Source organism: Artibeus jamaicensis, unplaced genomic scaffold (genome assembly GCF_021234435.1).
Source record: "Artibeus jamaicensis isolate MK-2021 breed Jamaican fruit bat unplaced genomic scaffold, CSHL_Jam_final scaffold_1019, whole genome shotgun sequence".
Taxonomy (NCBI): Eukaryota; Metazoa; Chordata; class Mammalia; order Chiroptera; family Phyllostomidae; genus Artibeus; species Artibeus jamaicensis.
In genome coordinates this window covers 11,510,373-11,529,104 of record NW_026522025.1, presented here as the reverse complement: position 1 = coordinate 11,529,104, position 18,732 = coordinate 11,510,373, and the positions used below count along the sequence as shown (strand labels likewise).

The 18,732-nt window shown below is 49.6% G+C and overlaps 1 protein-coding gene across 3 annotated transcripts in view; it reads left to right on the top strand.

The window, feature by feature from the left end:
• The window catches only part of KANK4 (KN motif and ankyrin repeat domains 4), a 76,230-nt gene that overhangs the window by 11,635 nt on the left and 45,863 nt on the right, over nt 1–18,732 (top strand). For 2 of the 3 annotated variants that reach the window (XM_053655611.1, XM_053655614.1), the window contains exon 1: nt 851–1,072. The exons of the other annotated variant lie outside the window; for it this stretch is intronic. The gene's annotated coding sequence lies outside the window, so the exon portion shown is untranslated. Of the gene's footprint in view, nt 1–850; nt 1,073–18,732 lie in introns of those variants that run through there. 3 annotated transcript variants of the gene reach the window in all.

The following is an 18,732-nucleotide window of genomic DNA, read 5'->3' as shown; positions in this document are numbered from 1 at the left end:
CCTTTGAAAGGTGTGTGGGGTGGTCAGGCTGGGATCTGGGTCCCTCAGGCTCCGTTCTACCCTTGCCTCTCTGCCCTCACCTGTGCAATGGGGGAGCGTCAGCTTTTTGTTTCAGGGTTATTGTGCACGACGCCTGGCACTTACAGCGCTGATCACTCAAGGTTAGTGATTGCACTGAACATCTTTTGAACTGATAAAGGGTTCTGGGAAGTGGGAGTGTGAAGTGAAAGGTTTAGGATTCCTGAGTGGGGCTAATACCATGACTGGGAAGGAAAAAAGCAAATGGATAAAAACACGGCTTAGGATAAAGTTCCCTTTTTTCCATCACCAACCCTTGCTCCTCCACATCCTCTGTGAGACCATCCCGCCCGCCGGCCGGCCAGGCCCATCGCCGCAGGGCACTCCGACCGCGTTGCGGAGACTGGGTTCTAGCCCTGGCCTGGGTGAGTCACTGCTTCGCCCCTGATGGCGTCTCCACACCCATAAGGCGAGGATACAAATGCCCCCTAACTGTTGTGGCGAAAACAAACTGAGATAAATGCATATGAAAGCACTTTTGGAAAACTGAAAGGAACTATACACAGATTAGGAGTTTTCAGGTCTCTTTTCAAAAAGTTTTTCTTCTAAACTCTGTCCAAGGCCTTCTGGAGTTTATCAAAGCTAAGACCCTCCCCTCAGTTTCGTGGTGCTACCCCTTCCTACACACCAAAGCCCGCGCCGAGTCAGGAGTCTTTTTTTTTTTTTTTTTCCGTGGCGAGGGCGGGGTCTCGGGTGGTGTTGGCAGCCCGCGACGCCAGGCGAGGCTTCGGCGGGCTGCGCCCGGTCAGTCCCGGAGCCGCCGCGGTGGGTGTGACCCGCAGAGTGTGCGCCCCAGGCCCAGGCCGAACCAGCCTGCGAGAGGGCGCCCGAGGGTGTGCGCGCTGGGGACGCCCGGTGTGCGCCAGCCCCGGGGTGCGCGCCCGAGACGGGGACTGTGCACCCGGAGACTGCGTGCACCCCGAAGCCGGGCTGTGCGCCGGCCCCTGGCACGGCCCGCCGCCCGCCTCGCACCGGACGCCCGCGGCTCGCCAAGGTAAGGCTCCCTGTTACCCCAGCCCCCGGAGTGCGATGGTGGGGCAAGCCGGCACCCAGCAGGGCTCCCCCGGGTGTTGGCCCCCGCCACTGTCCCCTGCCTCCGCCGTCCGTCTCGTCCCCTCCTTGCTTCGCGCATCCGTGGAACCCCTGAAGGCAGACGCTGCGGCAGCCTGGGCCGACCTGTAGTCCCCGCTTGAGGTCCAAGACAGCGCGGGAAGAGGGGCTGCCCAAGGACGGGAACCGCTCCCCTTCCGTCCTGACTGGCTCCCCGCGCCCCGATGCTGGGTACAGAGGAGACCAGTGAGGAGTGGGAAGGCCGCGTTGTCCTTGAGGCTAGGTGGTGCAGCCCCCGCCCAGAGCTTCTGAGCGGAGCGCTGTGGTCCGAGATGCAGCTTGCAGGACTGGGGCGTCCTGCTGCTGGCTCCCAGGACTACCCGAAATCGAGCTTGTAGCCTCCCTTTTTACCGCAAAAGTCGGCCCCCAATTCCTACCCTGGTGGCCCTCGGGCCCTGGCTGAACTTCCCAACGCTCCCGCTGTGCTACGACCTTGGGTGGAGGCACTCGGGTTGCTCCGGTGCGCTGGCAGCCAAGGGCGCTTTTTTGCGATCCTGTGTACCTCTTGGTACCTTTCCCACTTGTGTACCTCTCCCTCTCATCTCTGTTTTAAGGTCACGCTTTTGAGCCAAAGTACTTTATCCCTGCAGAGTGACCAGTTACTTAGCCTGGGAGTTGGAAAGTGGCCCCTAACCAGGTCTGAATCTGAGCTTGCCGTGGGGCATCTGCTAGGGCTGCAGAACCAGCGGTTTTAGTTTGCAAGAGCCTTAGAGTGCTGGAATGGAGGCAGAGGAAGAGACGTTTTCCGGGAAAGGGATAAGGAGGTTCCAAGGATGCCACCTTGAAAGTTTTATTGGACCAAGAGTTCAGGGAATGGTCAGATGCAGCCAGGGACCAGATTGAGTCCTGGGAGAAAACATACTGAATTAAACACAATTCCCAAGGACCAGCTTGGGTGGGTAAACCAAATGCTGGTTCCTTAGAGCCTTTCAAGGTGTGACACGGTGAACACTTGGAATAGAAACAGGGTCCCCTCTTACATTGCCATGTTAAGTCCAGCCCTCCTGCCTTGTCTAAAACTCCTCCCTGGACCATAACATGAGTTATGGGGAATGTAAAGGGACAGTGAGAATGGGGGATGGCTGAGGGTCCACACAAGACTTTGCATTCAATCAACAAATACTTGCTCTGAGCCAGGCATGGGCAAGGTACTGGGATAGAAAAGTGAACAAAACTGGCAGTACCTGGCCTCATGGAGCTTGCAATCCAGTGGCCAAGAACAACATGAAGCAAATTACTCAAATAAACATACAATTATGAAGTGCTGAATTCTTTAAAAGAAAAGGATAAGGTACTATGAGAATCTGTGGTAGGTACAGCATTCACTCAGAAGGCTAATTAAAGTTAACTCGTTGAAGAGCATAGGAAGAGCCTTCAAGGCAGAAGGAACAGCATTTGAGAGGGCCCTGAGTTGAGTAGTAGAGTTGACTAGAGGAGATGAAAGACTGTTTCCTAAGTGACAAGCAGGGGTCTGACCAAACGGGCATGCCCCGCACTTTAGCATCCCATCACCTGGACCAATCAGTACCTTCCTTTCTAGCCATTATAATGGGTAGTTGGAGTCCCCCTGGCTGGGATAGAAAGAGGGAGAGACTGACAGTCAGGTGCCAGACTCACCCCCAGTACCTACCAGCACCTTGGTCAGATAGCCCATGTCCATGCGGGGTGCCAAGGAGGAGCAGGTCCTTCCTCTAATTGTTCCTTATTGCCAGCCATGCTTGCAACTGATCAAGGCCTCTCCACTCAACATTTAGGAAGGTTCGTGCTGGGCATGGTGGCTCCTCTTGGACTTTTGCAACTAGAATGAACTCATTGCCTGCAATGTAATTCCTAACATGGCATTTCCTAGCCTGGGCCTGCGTACCTTTCCAGCCCCATTTCTTTCGCTCCACCTCCTCCCTCCTCAATGAGCACTGTCTGTTCTACTCACAATTATACTCCAAGCAGTTCCTGGAACGCACATTGCCTTTGCACATGCTGTCCTTTGTGTAAAATACCAGTGAATGCACACTCAGCTTTCAATTTCAACATTAAACTTAAGGTTTCCTTATCCCACCCCCACCCCAGCCAAGGCCTTTCCTGACCAGGGTCAAAGGCTCCACTTCTCTGTTTCCAGAGCTCCTTGGACGTGCTTGTGTCGGTGCGCATCAGCTGCACCGTGCACCTTAGAAGCAGGTCTCTCTTGTCATACTGGGTCCCGAGTACCTAGCACTGAAAAGGACACATGGAAGGTGCTCAGTAAATGCTCGTCGGATGAAAATTCTCTAGTATTTCTTAACATTTTTTAGTGGGGGGATTGTTAGCTATGCCTTTGAGATGTTATTGAAAACAAGGGATACTCTTCTCCAAATGTGTACAACCTAAAGTATCTTGCCTGCAGTGTCGCATGATTGACTTCCCTCCCTCCCCCCATTGACCCCATTTCCTGAACTTTGGACTTTAATTTTACAGGAAACGGAGGCCAGTGAGGCACAATGACTGCCCAAGCACCTGCAGCTGGTTAAGAACATGAACCCCCCTCCCCACCCCTCACTGCCCCTGCCCACACGCCACCCCCAGCTCCCGGCTCCCGGTCCAGGGCTCCTTTCATCTCTCTCTGCTTCTTTTAGCCAAGTAGCTTCCCTTCGTCCCTGGCACCTTGTGAATGCCATTGCACGTGGCTGGAAGATGGATATCTTGGTTTTGCTTCAGTTCAGTAGCAGCCTAAGGTGTGACAGAGAGAAAAATCTTATTATGGGCAGAGTTGACAATTAGGAAGACAGATGGGTCATCTCCCCGGCCAGTCCGCTGCCCCTTGCCTGCAGAGCCATTACATCTGTTTTAGCTGGAGGAGGGTCATGAGTGCTTCACAGTTATCTCCTGGGCCCTGGACTGAGCCGTGTGGGCCAGATCTGGAAATGCTCTGGATGGGTCATCTTAGACTTTTGGAGTCTTAGATGTCATCTTAGCCTTAGAGATCAGGCACCCATAGAGCTCTTGGTCTTATCAAAGGCTTCTTCCCCATAGAGCAGGCCTAGGGGAATGAATGGAGAGCCTGGGGTTCTTGCTTGTTGCCACTGGAGGTCTGGCCTGCCGGCCTGGCCTCCCTCCTGCTTTCTGCAACAAGACACCTACTTCAGGCCACCCACCGGGCTGTGCCTTCTTATCTGCAGATCGGGATCAGTAATCCACTCAGTCATCAAAACTGCATTGAGTCTCTGCTCTGTACCAGGTACTGTGCTGATCCTAGTTTACAAAGAAGGGTCATGAAGTGTGAGCCAGTGGTATGTGGTTCAGCTGTGTGTGCGAAGGGAAGAGGGTGTGGATTTTACTTCTAATTCAACCCATCCCTTGGGAGGTGTGGTAGGGAGGACAGTCAGAACTTCTGAATGCTGAGAATGTATTCACTTTTAAAACCCTGATCTCAGGCAAGTTCTGTCATCTCTGGGGATGGGTGGGGGAACTGAATTTTCTATCTCTGGGCAGTTGTACGGACACAGTTGTCACATTTCAGATGGCAGATCCACTCACTTCTGTATGTGACACAGGAGCGGTACAGTACAGTACAGGGTACCCATGTACCAAACCCTGGCACATTTAATTCTCAAGAATAATCCTAGAGATAGTTACAATCATAATCCCTAATATATAGATGAGGAAACTGAGACTTGGAGAGGTTAAGTGACTTGCCCAGGGTTACGGAGCTAATGAATGATAACATTAGGATTCACTAAGTGCTCTGTCCCTGGAGATCAGACCACTTTGCTATTTTATAGCAGAGTATGTAGAAAGAGACACAGGCTTGGAGGCAGGAGAATCCAGGAATTGGTGCCTAAATCTGTTGCTACCTTGCTGTGTGATTTTCAGCCGGACCCCTAACCTCTCTGTGCTTTGGAATACTAATCTCCCAGACCCAGAGTCTGGACAAAGAGGCTTCTAATAGATGTTTTCCCAATAGTTTCCAGTCTATGTGGATAATATTTCTAGTAGGATTAAAGGAAAGAAGAGGGGCCCTCTGGCTAAAAGTAGGGCTGTAGCATTTCCAGGATAGAATAAATGTTGCCCCAGGATTTCGAATAGCTGGTTAATGTGATATGCAGGCATTTATAGATTGGTGGTGTCTGAAGAAACAGGCTGACTGCTCCTTCTCCCAGGGAAAGACGTCTGTTTCCAAAAGAACACCTCGTGTCTCGCTGGGGCCTTGGGGCCTGCTCCCTGCCCTTACAGAGCTTTCCGGGGACACACGCATTGTGGGAGAAAACAGAAATCCCAATTCCCGCCCTCCTCCCCATTTTTTACCCCAAAGTAAATAAAACGTACCAACTGGATAAATATATTTTTTAATATGACTGTGACTTTTTCCCCTTTGTGTGGAAGGACGCTGTGTGTCTGCAGTTGCCTTTGGTATGTCTGGTTTGTGGCTCTGATGTCAAGTGACAAGTGGGGAGAACTGTGGCGTTGGGGAGAATTTGCACCACGCAAAGATAAAAGAGCAGAATTCAATGCTGATTTCCCTCCACAGCCTGGTTTCTGCGCAGAAGCCAGACATGCTGACTGTCAGTGAAATCGATTTTGATTTTCATAGCAGAGCACCAGGCAGCGGGGCTGAGTGTTTCCAGGTGCTGTTTGCATACCACTCCCCACTCCCTTCCCCCTTGAAAAACGCGGCCGTCCTGCTCTCGGGGAACAGCTTAAATGACCAGGCATGTCCAGCTGGGTGGTGGCTGAATGTCTCCCAGTATGGTCACATTCATTGGATTCAATACTGAACCCAGTGCGTGTGTGGCTGGGGTGGGGAGGGGACATTTTATTAGTCATGTTTACGTTTTTAAAGAACGTGGTTCTCATGTATCATTTATGTGATTTTTAAGTAAATAAATAATAAGGGCCATCATCCCTCTGCTCCTCAAATTAAAAAAGAGGAGGAGAAGAGAAGGAAACATTCTTCACCATTTTACTAGCCCTGGGAGCCCAAGCAAATGACTTGACTGTTTTTTTAAGGTTTTATTTATTTATTTTTAGAGAAAGAGAGGGAGAGAAACATCGATAGGTTGCCTCTCACCACCCCTCCAACCCCCCATCCCCCAGCCAACTGGGGACCTGGCCTGCCCTGACCAGCAACTGAACCTGCAAACTTCAATTTCCAGGCCAGCACTCAATCCACTGAGCCACACCAGCCAGGGTGCAAGTTGCTAATGTGGATTTAGGGCTCCTCATACAGACAGTAGGAACTGCCTGAAGCTGATTCCAGTGAAGAGGGCGAGGAGCTGTCACTCACAGCACTGCTGTCTAAGTGCCGGCCTGGGGCCTGGTGGGAGGCCAGGCACCCTTGAGGTGGGGTGGAGAGGGTTCTGAGTTCAAGGTTATTACATGAGTACAGCAACCACTGGTCTTCACTTTGGATGCCTTTGGCTCAACTAAGCACTGCCTGCCCCACCCCCTCACCATACTACCGCAGGAACCTCTCTTTTACTGCTCAGTTCAAGTTCCAAAGAAGATCCTGTTGTGTGAACTTGGTCCCCTGGAAGCTGAGGCTGTCTTCCCAGGCCATGTCTTGGCCAGTATCCGGTCGCCCAGGCATAGGATTCTGCTGAGGCACAAGTCCTCGCTGGGCCAATGACACAAGAGGGGAGGGCAGAGGACAGTTACAGGCACAGAACTTGACCTTCTGGAGCAGGACAGGGAGGTGGGCGGAGACTCCTTGTGAAGGAAAGAAAGGTAAGCTGGAACTCAGGATTATGCCCAATACAAATACCGAGTTGTAAAGGGTTTTTAACATGGGGTTGACTGCGCATGTATAGAATTCAGAGGAGCCTGTGAACTTGGGTGGTGAAAAACAGTAATATCTTTATTTAGCATTTTCTTCCATTATGGATGTAGGCAACAAACACAACGTATTTTCAGTACCTGTGACATTATTACCAGTAGAAATCACAGATATTTTCACATCACATTTCCGCAGCTTCAGACACCTTGAACTGATTTATGCCCATCGCAGCTCGGAGATAAAAGCAGTTGTTACACTCACCCCTAGAACATGCTATTAATGTGTTAATAAGGGACACATATCACTGTATAACACACTCATTTTAAAAATTCTAATAATTGTATTTCAGTGTAATTGGTTTCCTTGGTAGTCTGATGTGCATTTTTATTTTACGTATTTTAAAGCATTCTTAGAGTGGGTCCATAGGCTTTGGCCGTCTGCTAAAGGGGTGTCTATGGCACAAAAGGGTGACGACCCCCTGGCAGGAAGTCAGGAAACGTTAGTTCCCAATTTCCTACCCCCTTGTCCTAATCTTTCATATACCCCTCTATCTCTGTCTAATTAGTGAGACATTCTTGAGCAGTTGTAAATTCCATTTAATAGTTTGGCAAATTTGTAAGAACACATAATTTGTGGTTTGGGTGGAAGGTTTTGATGTCTATCCAGAAGTTAATTTACAAATTGCAGGCACACATGGGCAACTGGTTAGGTAATTCCTACCAGCCCACAAACCCGCCAGGCCCTGCACTGGTGGTTTGGCGGACCCCATGCAAACCAGTCCCTTGAAACAACCCCCGAGCGCACGATTTCGTTTCTGAGAGATTAAGGAGCCTGTGTAGGGGAATTGATGAAATCATTCGATCAAATGCAAGCCAGCCTCCTGGGCAGGAGGAGAATCCCCGGGAGGGGAACTTGGAAGTGGGCTCTGAGACGGGGGCCTGTGAGGGAGGCCGGCCGGAGGAGGGCCGGCGTCGGCGAGGACGTGGGAGGCTCGCCAGATGCTGATTTTGAGGAGGAAGTCTGGAGAGAGGAAAGCCCGCTGGAGCAACGTTAGGTGAACGGCTGTATTTTTTGCCGTCTTTTATTGAACACTTACCACGCACCAGACACTGTGCCAAGTCCTGGAAATATAGCAGTAACTTAATGTTTACCAACTACTTAAGAAGATATGACTGTTATTATTCCCATTGTAATGGTGAGTCAAGGGAGGCTCTAACCTCAATATCGCTGCTCTGGGTTACAAACCCAGAGCTAGGCTCCTGGATCCATATTAAGTGGTGGAGCCAGGAGCCTAGCTCAGATCTGGCCCATTCCAGAATCTTATGCCTTTAAAAACTATAGGCAATCACAGAAGAGTCTGTTTGGAAGAACTATGGCTGCCATTTTGTTTCAGTAAGAAAGCGCTTACTATCCATCGCATGTCTTCTCCATCTTTCTGTCCAGCCTTTTGCCTGTGCTCACAGGCGCCTGTGCTGTGGGTGTGAGGATAGGACAAAAACAAAGAGCAAAAGCTGTGGGTCAGGCGGAACTGGGTTCTAATCCTGACTCTGCCACCTGTTGTTACCTGGCTGAGCCTTGGTTTTGATATCAGTGACATGGAGATAATGGCTCCTCCTTCTGAAATTCAGGTATTGTCCTACGAGTGCTTCAGTCCATTTTGCATAGTCTTTCCATTTGAGTGCCTCTACTCACCTAGTCCTCTGGGTGGTCGTCCCCATCTTCTGCAGGTGTGGGCTCCTCTAGGAAGCTTCTCTGAGCCCCTCTGACCTGGCCCGTGGGCAACAGGTACCTGTGCAGCTGTCCCCTGGGGGCAGAAGCCCCCTCTCCCCATTGCAGTGTCTTTTCAGTGTCACATCGAGCATCCTTTTCATGATAACAGCCAGGGAAGGTGTCCTTCGATCCCCAGTTCAGGGCCCCATGGCTCATTCTTGGCATCTGTTCTGAGTTCCTTCACCTAGAGTTTGTCCAGGAAACCTTACCAGTGACCTAGAGCACCCCTGTTGTCTTACAGTTGAGGACACTGAGGACCAGTGAGGGCAGGTGGCGCAGCCCGGGTGGCACGGGGCATGAGTGACTAGGCTGCGGTGAGAACCCAGGGCTCCTGCTCCAGCACACTGCGTAGCCCGACACTAACACTGAGAGTGTGTCTTCCACACTGTTGAGCTTGGGGACACTCACAGAGCACCTGGAAACACATCCTCCTGCAGTTGCTACTTGCCCCTCTTGCGCCTGCCTCCTGGCTGGCCTTCCCTGATCTAATCTCCGGTTCTACCCCCCATGTCCTGGGCTTTGCCAGCTGCTGAAAGGAGCCCTGTGTTAGCCAGGTCCGTGGGAGGCCGCCTTCGGGGGATGCCTGGTGCTGCCAAAAGACTCTTGCCCTGAGAACTCTGCCCACTGTCCCAGCTGAGGCCTGAAATTCCCTGCATTGGAGTCATTCCTTTGGATTCCTTTCCGGAGAGCTATTGTTAAAATGCAAATATGCTGTCCTGAAGGAGAACCTGTTAAACCTCCACTGTGGACCCCAGCAAGAGTGGAACTTCAGACTTTAATAAGTCACAGCACCTCCCTGTCCCTCAGTTTCTTATCTGTAACATGAGGGTGATGAGAGATTGCACTTTGGAGTCACCTCAAGGATGAAATACAATAGTGCACAAAAAGCACTTTACATAATAAGTGGTCAATAAAATTAGCTTCTTTTTTGGTTTGTCTAACGCACTTGGGTCATTTGGTCAGTTCTCTCATTGAAGTCCTGGTTCTTAGTAGGGGTTGTGTGCGTGTGTGTGTTTTTTTTTTAAATATTTTATTTATTTACTTTTAGAGAGAGGGGAAGGGAAGGAGAAAGAGTGGGAGAGAAACATCAATGTGTGGTTGCCTCTCATGTGTCCCCTACTGGGGACTTGGCCTGCAACCCAGGCATGTGCCCTGACTGGGAATCGAACCAGCAACCCTTTGCTTCACAGGCCCGCACTCAATCCACTGAGCTATAGCAGCCAGGGCTCGTGTGTGTTTTGTTTATTTAAGTAATGTGGTCTTCTTTTAAGATTTATTTCCTTTGTAATTATACAAGGGTTTTGAACTTCACTTTCTTGCCTTTAAGACAGGGTAGAAGACCCTGCCTTACTATTTGTTGAGGAGTTACACACTGAAGTGCCCGGGCTACTCCGACTGCCCGGGGCCCTCAGTGAAAACCTGTTCTCTGATTTACCCTGGAGGTGGGATTGAAAGCCCCTGGGAATTAGCAGGGAGTTTCTGGGGGTGGGTCACTGGGGAGGAAATGGAGGAAAAAGAGTGGGAAGGAAGAGGAAGTGAGGAGGAGCCTGCCCCTCTGTCCCAGCCGCTGGGATGTGAGTCTTGGTGGGAGGGGGCCTGGGAACCCTGCCTGGCTCTGGGGGAGGGTGGGCCCTGTGACCTTTTCCCAGATCTTCTGCCTTCTGGGTGCGTCCTCAGAGGTTCTTAATTCCCTGGAGAAATGGTATCTTTGGCCTCCCTCCCAGGCTCGATGTTGGTGGAGTGAGGATGGGAGACGGGAGTTGTCCTACCTCTGACCTCACAGTGGGTGTCAGTGGGCCTTGTAAACTGCTCCCTGGAGAGGGCAGCTGGGCCTCTGAGAACATCCACCGACACTAGGTTCTCTGCAGTTTCTCCTGAGACCGGGGTGGTCCTTTTTTGTCCCGGGCCAGGGAGAGGGTCCAGGCACAGGAGCAGCCTGGCCCCACCTCTTGGCCTGTGAGTGAGGAGGGGCAGGGGGGTGGGGGCAGTGTCACAGGAGTTTTCTAGCAGCTTGCAGAGCAGAGTGCCTCCCTTCCAGGGTTCTCTGAAAGAGGATGCCCCCCTCTCCCCTTGTCTGCCCTGGGCGGTGAGAATTGTCGGCTCCCTAGGCCTGCTGTGAGCTGGCAGTTCACTTTTCTGCCAGCTCTTCAGGGAAAGCTCATCCTTACCACCATCCATCATAACTGGAGTTATCCTTTCAAAGCACAGCCCGACTGATGCAAAAATCCCTTTCCCCAGGGCTAAGGACCCGGAGAAAAGAGTGGAGGTGAATGCTGATTCCTGCGTCCCTGCAGCCAAGCAGCAGCCTGACCCCTGCCTGCCCCACCCTGGGAGGGGGGTGGGTTGCAGCTGGAGTTTTCCTGGTACCAGCTTCTGGGCTGGAGCACAAAGGAGCCAGCAGCAGTTCCAGGCCCAAAGTAGGGCTGGGAGCCATGAGTTCATCGTATCTCACGTTTGTGGGTGACCTGTGAGCTGTCCCTCCCCTTTCTTCCCTCCTTCCCTCTTTCCTTTCTTCCTCTGTCATTCCCTCCCTCCCCGCCTTCCTGCCATCCAGTAAATGCGGACTGATCACTTACTCTGGTCCAGGTACTGTTCTGAGCAAAGGGCTTACAGTCCAACAGAGGAGACAGACTCAGATAGCTAATCACAAGACGGTTTGATGAGGCTCTGGCAGATGTTCTTACAGAATGCCGTTGGGGGTGGGGGGTCAATCTGACTGGTGTGTGGAAGAGGGGAAGATGCTGGTAGGTAAAGCTGGCTTGCGGGTTCGGTAGGAGTTAACAGATGGAGACCGAAGGAAGAGGATTCTGGGTGTCGGGAGAAGAGAGCCTAGAAGATATGCAAAGTGATGGTATATACAGAAAAGCTCAAGTCGGTCACTTATTCACTGAGTTTGGGTTTTCTCTCCTGTAAAACAAAGGCAATAGTACCAAAGTCATAGCTGGCACACACACAAAAAACCTTCCTTCCTTTTTTGCAATGAATGTTCTATCAGCAAGATTTAAACATGCCCAAACAATGGCAATGAGAGGAAGTATATGAGGAGTGCATGGCAAGGTCATTGCTTTTTGAAGAGAGCCTTGGAGCATGGGCAATATTAATTGAGATTAATATTTAGAATTAGGATGTATTGGTGCAGTTTAAGCAGATTCTTGAAGAATGGGAACAACCTTGAGAAAGAAGACAGAGAAGGGATCTTAAAATGTTAGGAAGGTGGGAGCTGAGGCCCAGAGGCACTCGGGGACAGGGTGAATTGAGGGCTGCATTTGTGGGGGGCAGAGGAGTTGGGGGGAGGAGGGAAACGTGGGCTGAGACCACGTGAAGGCCTAACTGGGCCTCGTGGGCAGCAATTGGTTTGCGCGTGTGTGTGTGTGTGTGTGTGTGTGTGTGTGTTTACCTACATAGTGTTGTTGGTTTGGTTTGGTTTTTTAAGAAAAGCATTAATTCAACATTAAAAAATCAGATTTTACGTAAATCCACATTCTTGGCTTCTTTTGACAAAAATAAAATCAGATCTGTCAACACTAGCCTTGAATGACTGCCCACACGCAACACCCGGCCGGAAGGTGCGCAGGGCGCGTTCACTCGGGAGACCTCTGCAGTCCGCAGTCGCGGTGGCGCAGTGCGCCTCCCACTGGCCTGTTAGCTTTGCCTGAAACCTCCACCATTCAAATCACTCTCGCGGTACATTGTGTTCAGAAAGCTCCTAATAAAATGCTGATGCATTACAGAAGAGGAAAAAGAAAGTTTTAAACCACTAACCTTGTCATTTCTTTATTACATTAGGGAATGAATTTTACTACTCCTCAGAACATCTTAATTGTGGAGAAGCAGTGAGGTGGGAAATGCTTGGTGTCTGTTGGCTTGGGAAGGGGATGAGGAAGGGAAGGGTGGAGATGTCGGGTCCTGCAGTGAGTCATCCTGCCCCTCCTTTCAGCCACAGCATCTGTAGCTACGCTGGAGGAAGACACCAAAACACCTGTCTTTGGCAAACACATATTGCGTTGTAAGATGTTTGCTGCCTTACTTCATTAACTTTGTTAAGCTTAAATATTGGACTCTGGGAAGACCAAGTGAAATTTGTGGATTTTTTTATTATTGATAAGGACACTAAAGGGAAAAATTTTTCCATTTTTAAAATAATTTGTAGATAATATGTATATGGTTCTTTACCATCTGAAAGGCTCAATAAACCTTTGTAAAATGTTTTAGTGTTATTAAACATTAAAGGCTCAATAAGCCCTATTTGAAAATGTTTCTTAAAAATTCATTTTAAAAATTATACTGGGAGCTCTTCTGCTCCCAGGCACTTGGGGAGCCACGGGCTTGAGTGCAGATATGGCCAAGTCCAAGAACCATACCACGTACAACTAGTCCCCAAAATGGCACAGAAATGACATAAAAAAAAAAACTGATCACAAAGATACATATCTCTTAAGGGGGTAGACCCCAAGTTACTGAGGAACACGTGCTTTGCCAAGAAGCACAACAAGAAGGGACTGAAGAAGTTGCAGGCCAGCAATGCCAAGGCCACAGTGTATGTGCTGAGGCTTTCATGGCCCTGGTCAAGCCCAAGAAGGTCAGGCCCAAGATCCCAAAGGGCGGCAGCCACAACCTTGCTTACCATTGCTCACCCCAAGCTTTGGAAATGAGCTTGTTCCAGCATCGCCAGGGGTGTCCAGCTCTGCCGGCCAAAGGTCGAGGCCAAGGCTCAAACCAAGCCCCAGGCTGCAGATTTGGCCGCAGCTGCAGCTCAGGCTTCAGCCCAGTCTCCCAAAGGTGCCCAGGGCCCCTCGAACATACCGGGTTATTGCACCACCTCCAGGCCCATGTAGGGCGGGTCTCCGGCGGAAAACACCGCAGGATGGAAAGAGCTAGTTGTGAATCCCCACGGCGCCCCGCACCCAGCCTCAGTTCTTTCTCTCTACAACGAAGATAATAATTCCTTCCTTCAAAGGTTAGAATGAGGGTTAAATAAAATGCAGATGTGCTCAGTCCAGCCTGTGGGGTATTGGGTGGTCAGAGCCCACTGCACCATTGGCAGAAAGCAGGCCCTGCTTACATTTCCCATTCTTTGAATTCCTCGTTCTCCACCCTTCCCCATGTTGAGGGAGGAATAGAGGTGGGGTGTCGGCTGTGGGGAGCGAATCTGAGATGACATAACTTTTCAAAGTGGAATTTAAAATGCTCCTTTCAGTGCTGAGTAACATTAAAACCTTAAGCAGTTCATTAATAGATGCATTCAGTTTTGTTTGGGACATTTTCTGTGGACTCTCTTTTATTTATTCAGCTGCAGAAAAATTCCTGAAGCCAGGTATGCGGATAGGAAGCCATATCTGATAGGAAGGCTGTGACCCGGGCCTGGCCTTCGGCAGGGCACCGTCTCGCCTGTGGGGGAACTCAGCTCCTCTTAGTAGAGGGGGATTCACACCCTGTCTTTGCAAGTGACAACCCCTCCCCGCTACCTACTTTTACGTTTTCACTTCTTCCTTTTCCGGCTCTAGATTACAGTATTTTGCTTCCACTTTAAACAAAGGCCTCTTAGTTCTGTTATCTCATTAGACCCTCCAACAAGTCCATAGATTTCGGTATTATTATGTGACGAATGAAGCAGCTGAGGCCTAGAGAAGCTGTGATAGGACCAAACTCACACAGCACAAATTGGATGAGTCTGGATTTCTTGGCTTGGAGCCATGAGAGTCCTGGTATATTATTATATTCCCTCCTTTTCTAGTTGTTGGCAGAAAGCCCCTGAAATGGGTGCTGTGGGAGGGGCCCTAGTTCTGGCCAGGTGGGAATTAATTACCCGATAGAATGTGTGTGGCTGTTGGGCTTAGTGTTCTGGGAGAGTCTGGTGGGAGCAGATGAAGGGAAGGGGTTTGGAGGTCACCCCAGGGTCAGTGGAAGGGGCAGACGGGAGCTGGAGAGGTTGAGAACAGCCCGGGTCAGTGCAGAGCGGTCCCTGAGTTCCCAAATCCATTGGCACGCCCTTGGCCTGTTCCTGCCTTACAAAGAAGGCGGAAGCCATGTACCTTGAACTCTCATTTTTGCCTCACCACCTCTCTCCATATTTGCTCCCCTTCCCTTGCCAGAGCCAAGCCTTAAAAATTTCCCTTCCCATCTCCAGAAACACTCTCCTTCAAACTGGCCATGAACTCTGGAGCCGGAGTTTCTGGCCTCAAATACCAGTTTTGTCTGCTGCTAACTTGGGTAAGGTATTTCGCCTCTCTGGGCCTAGTTTCTCAACTGCAAAACGACTCGTCAAATCACCAATGGTGAAGATTAAATTCAATTCTTTAAAAAACTTTAAATATATTTTATTGATTATGCCATTACAGTTGTTCTATTTCTCCCCTTCATTCCCCTCCATCCTGCACACCCCCTCCCTGACCACCCCTCCCTTTAGTTTATGACCATGTGTCTCAAGTTCTTTAAATTCTATATTTCCCATACTATTCTTGCCCTTCCCCCTATCAATTTTCTACCTACTGTCTACGATACTTATTTTCTGTACCTTCTCCCCCCTTCTCCTCCTCCCACTCCCTTGTTGCTAACCCTCCGTGTGATCTTCATTTCTATGGTTCTGCTCCTGATCTAGCTGTCCTCTTAGTTTGCTTTTGTTTTAGGTGTGGTTGTTAATAACTGTGAGTTTGCTGTCCTTTCACAGTTCATATTTTTTATCTTCTTAGATAAGTCCCTTTAACATTTCATATAATAAGGGCTTGGTGATGATGAACTCCTTGAATTTGATCTTATCTGAGAAGCGCTTTATCTGCCTTTCCATTATAAATGAAAGCTTTGCTGGATAGAGCAATCTTGGATATAGGTCTTTGGATTTCATGACTTGGAATACTTCTTTCCAGCCCCTTCTTGCCTGTAAGGTCTCTTTTGAGAAATGAGCTGACAGTCTGATGGGAACTCCTTTGTAGGTGACTGTCCCCTTCTCTCTTGCTGCTTCTAGGATTCTCTCCTTCATTTTAATCTTGGCTAATATAATTATGATGTGCCTTGGTGTGTTCTTCCTTGGGTCCAACTTCTTTGGGACTCTCTGAGCTTCCTGGACTTCCTGGAAGTCTATTTCCTTTGCCAGATTAGGGAAATTCTCCTTTATTATTTGTTCAAATAACTTTTCCGTTGGTGGGTCTTCCTCTTCCCCTTCTGGTACCCCTATAATTCGGATGTTAGAACATTTAAAGGTGTCCTGGAAGTTCCTAAGCCTCTCCTCATTTTTTGAATTCTTGTTTCTACATATTTTTCTGTTTGGTCATTTTTTTCTTCCTTCTGGTCCACTCCCTTGATTTGAGTCCCAATTTCCTTTCCATTATTATTGGTTTCCTGTGCATTTCCCTTCGTTTCAATTAGTTTAGCCTTCATATGTTCCTGTAATTTGTGACTAAAATCAACCAGTTCTGTTAGCATCCTGATCACCAGTGTTTTAAACTGTACATCTGAAAGTTTGGCTATCTCTTTGTTGCTTAGAGTTATAGGCTCTGGGGCTTTGAGTTCTTCTTGAGCCATAATGTTTTGGTCTGTTTGCGCCTGTTATGTATGAGGAGCAGAGCCTTAGATGTTCACCAGGGTGGGGCGACCCAGGTCGCTGGGCTATGACGCTGTATGTGGGGGCGGGGTCAAAGGGGGCAATAGTGGTCCCCTCTGCTGCTTCCTGCTGCTGGGGCCCGCGTGGTCCGTCTCACTGCTCGCTCCTTCCCTGGTTTATCTGCGCGTGAATGTGTGACCATGGTCAGCCCTCAGTGGGTCCACCTGCTGCTACTCCACACCTGGGATCCGCCTACAGCTGCCTGCATACCTGGGTCCGTCTGGTGGATCTTTCCTGCCCAACCCCGCTCTGCTGCTGGCTCTGCCCCTCTTAGCAGTCTGGCTGAAAGGCTCGTTGTTGTCAATCTTCCAGATAGTTCAACTTTCTGTGGTTTGGCTGCGTTTTTGTTGCTAAAACTTTGTTGTTTTTAAACTTGGTTGTGCGAGACGGCACAATGTTTCCACCTACGCCTCCATCTTGGCGGAAGTAGTTAAATTCAGTTCTGTTGCACGGTTCAGCACCGTGTCTGCAGTGTGTTAGCTCTCATGCCACCTTTTTCTTCTCACTTCTCAGTCCACTCCCTTTTCCTGCCTTCTTCCTCGTGGCCTGCAAACATGCTCACCTCTCCCCTCCCTTGAGTGGCTGCCCATTTCTCTCCAAATCCCAAGAAAGTAGCAGAGTAGCCCCACTTGCTGCTTCTCCCATCTTGTCTACCTTTGGTGACATTCCCCTCGCCATGGAAGCTGAGCTTGGCCTCATCCGTTTTTTCAAGACCTAACCTACCCCCTTTGGACTTCTGGTTTGTAGGCCACCCTGGTTCTTTTTCCATATCTGCTCCCCAGTTGTGACTTTTTTCAGTTTTCCTCACACGCCCCCTCTGCTCGCTCCTTGCCCCCACCTCACCTCTGCAGTGCTTGCACTGGTATGGACGACCCTACAATCAACACCACTCGTCTTCAGGTTCCTCTCTTATCCCACGCCCTCCTTTCAGCTGTCTGCTGGGCCACTGTCTCTGGATGACGCCCTTCCTGTGGGCAAACCCCTAGTCAGGTGTGCCCAAGAACAAACTGTCCATCTTCCTTCTCCCAAATCTCTTCTCTCCTTGTTTTTCTGACTCAGCTGGTGTCCCCATCCCTCTCTGGTCACCCAGGTTAGAAACCCTGGAGTTTTCGACATCCCTCCTTCTCTCCCCGACCCAGTGCCTGAACTAAAGTAAGTGCCCAGGAACCAAAGGCTCCATTGGCTGCCAAATCCTGGTGTTTTCTTTCTTCCTTTCTCCCTAGTTCATCACTTTATAATTTCCACTGCAGTGCCCATGATAAGCATTCGATAAACTTCATCCCAATGAATCTATACAGCCCTTGAGAAGGAAATTGTGTTTTTCCTGTTTGACATATGTGAACCCTGGGGCTCGGGCATTTAGGGAACTTGCTTAAGACACAACTGGTAAGTGGCAGAGTTGGGATTCAAACTCAGGCCCACCTCACTCCAAAGCTCACATGTTCATGTTGTATTGCCTCTAGCAGTTCTGGAACCTGGCCATGCTCTTCTCAGAGCTGAATAAGGATTGGAAGCTGAATACTGTGTATGTACAGGAACACATTCTTCTGCCCCTTTATTGTTGCATATTGTTCTGTTACCCCGCTGCTCTCTGGGCTCACAGCTAGATGCCTTGACCCTTGGTTAACACCAAGTATCATTTGAAAGTCTTGACTGAGCCCAGGTCCCTGCTGTGAAATGCCAGAGTCTAGAGGTAGGAATGTGCATATGTCTTTGGATGGGGCATATGTTTTCCTTTCTCTGGGTCTCAGTCTCCACATCTATAAAATAAGTAAGTTGGACCAGTTAATTGCAAGAGCCTGTCTAGCTCTTATACTCCATGAATGTATTTCATGGTTTCGTTTACCTGGGACCTACTGTGTGCTTAACACATGATGGGTGCTGCTGGGCAATGCAGAGAGAGCACAAGATGCACTGCCCCAGGCTTCAATAAGCTGACAAAATTATTCCGGAAGACAAAGCCAACATTCAGGAAACTGCCAATGGTATAAAACATTATGTAATTAGGTCTGTAGTCTCAGATTATATAAATTTGTGATGGTTCAATAAAGGAGAAGAAAAGCTGCTGTTCTCAAAAGAAATAAAAAAAGATATAAAAGGAGTGGTTAGTAAAAGCATTAGGTCTGGCCAGACCTCTCATCAGACTTGCTACTCTCTCTTCCCTCTCAAAATTATTTGCTCATTTCTGAAGTATTTGTGCTCTCCTAATGGGCCAGCCTCTGGGGATGCAACCCCCTCACTGCAGCCAGAGTTGTATCCAAACCCGGTCTTGGTCTTGTTTCTCCTCCGCTGAAAAATCTTTGCTGGATTCCCACTCTCTACAAAATAAAATGAGCTAACCTCCAGCCCTGGCTTTCCCCACCTGGGCCGCTCGCTGCCCTGCACTCTGAGCCTAGTTCCCTGGTCATTCCTCAAACCCACCTGCATGTTT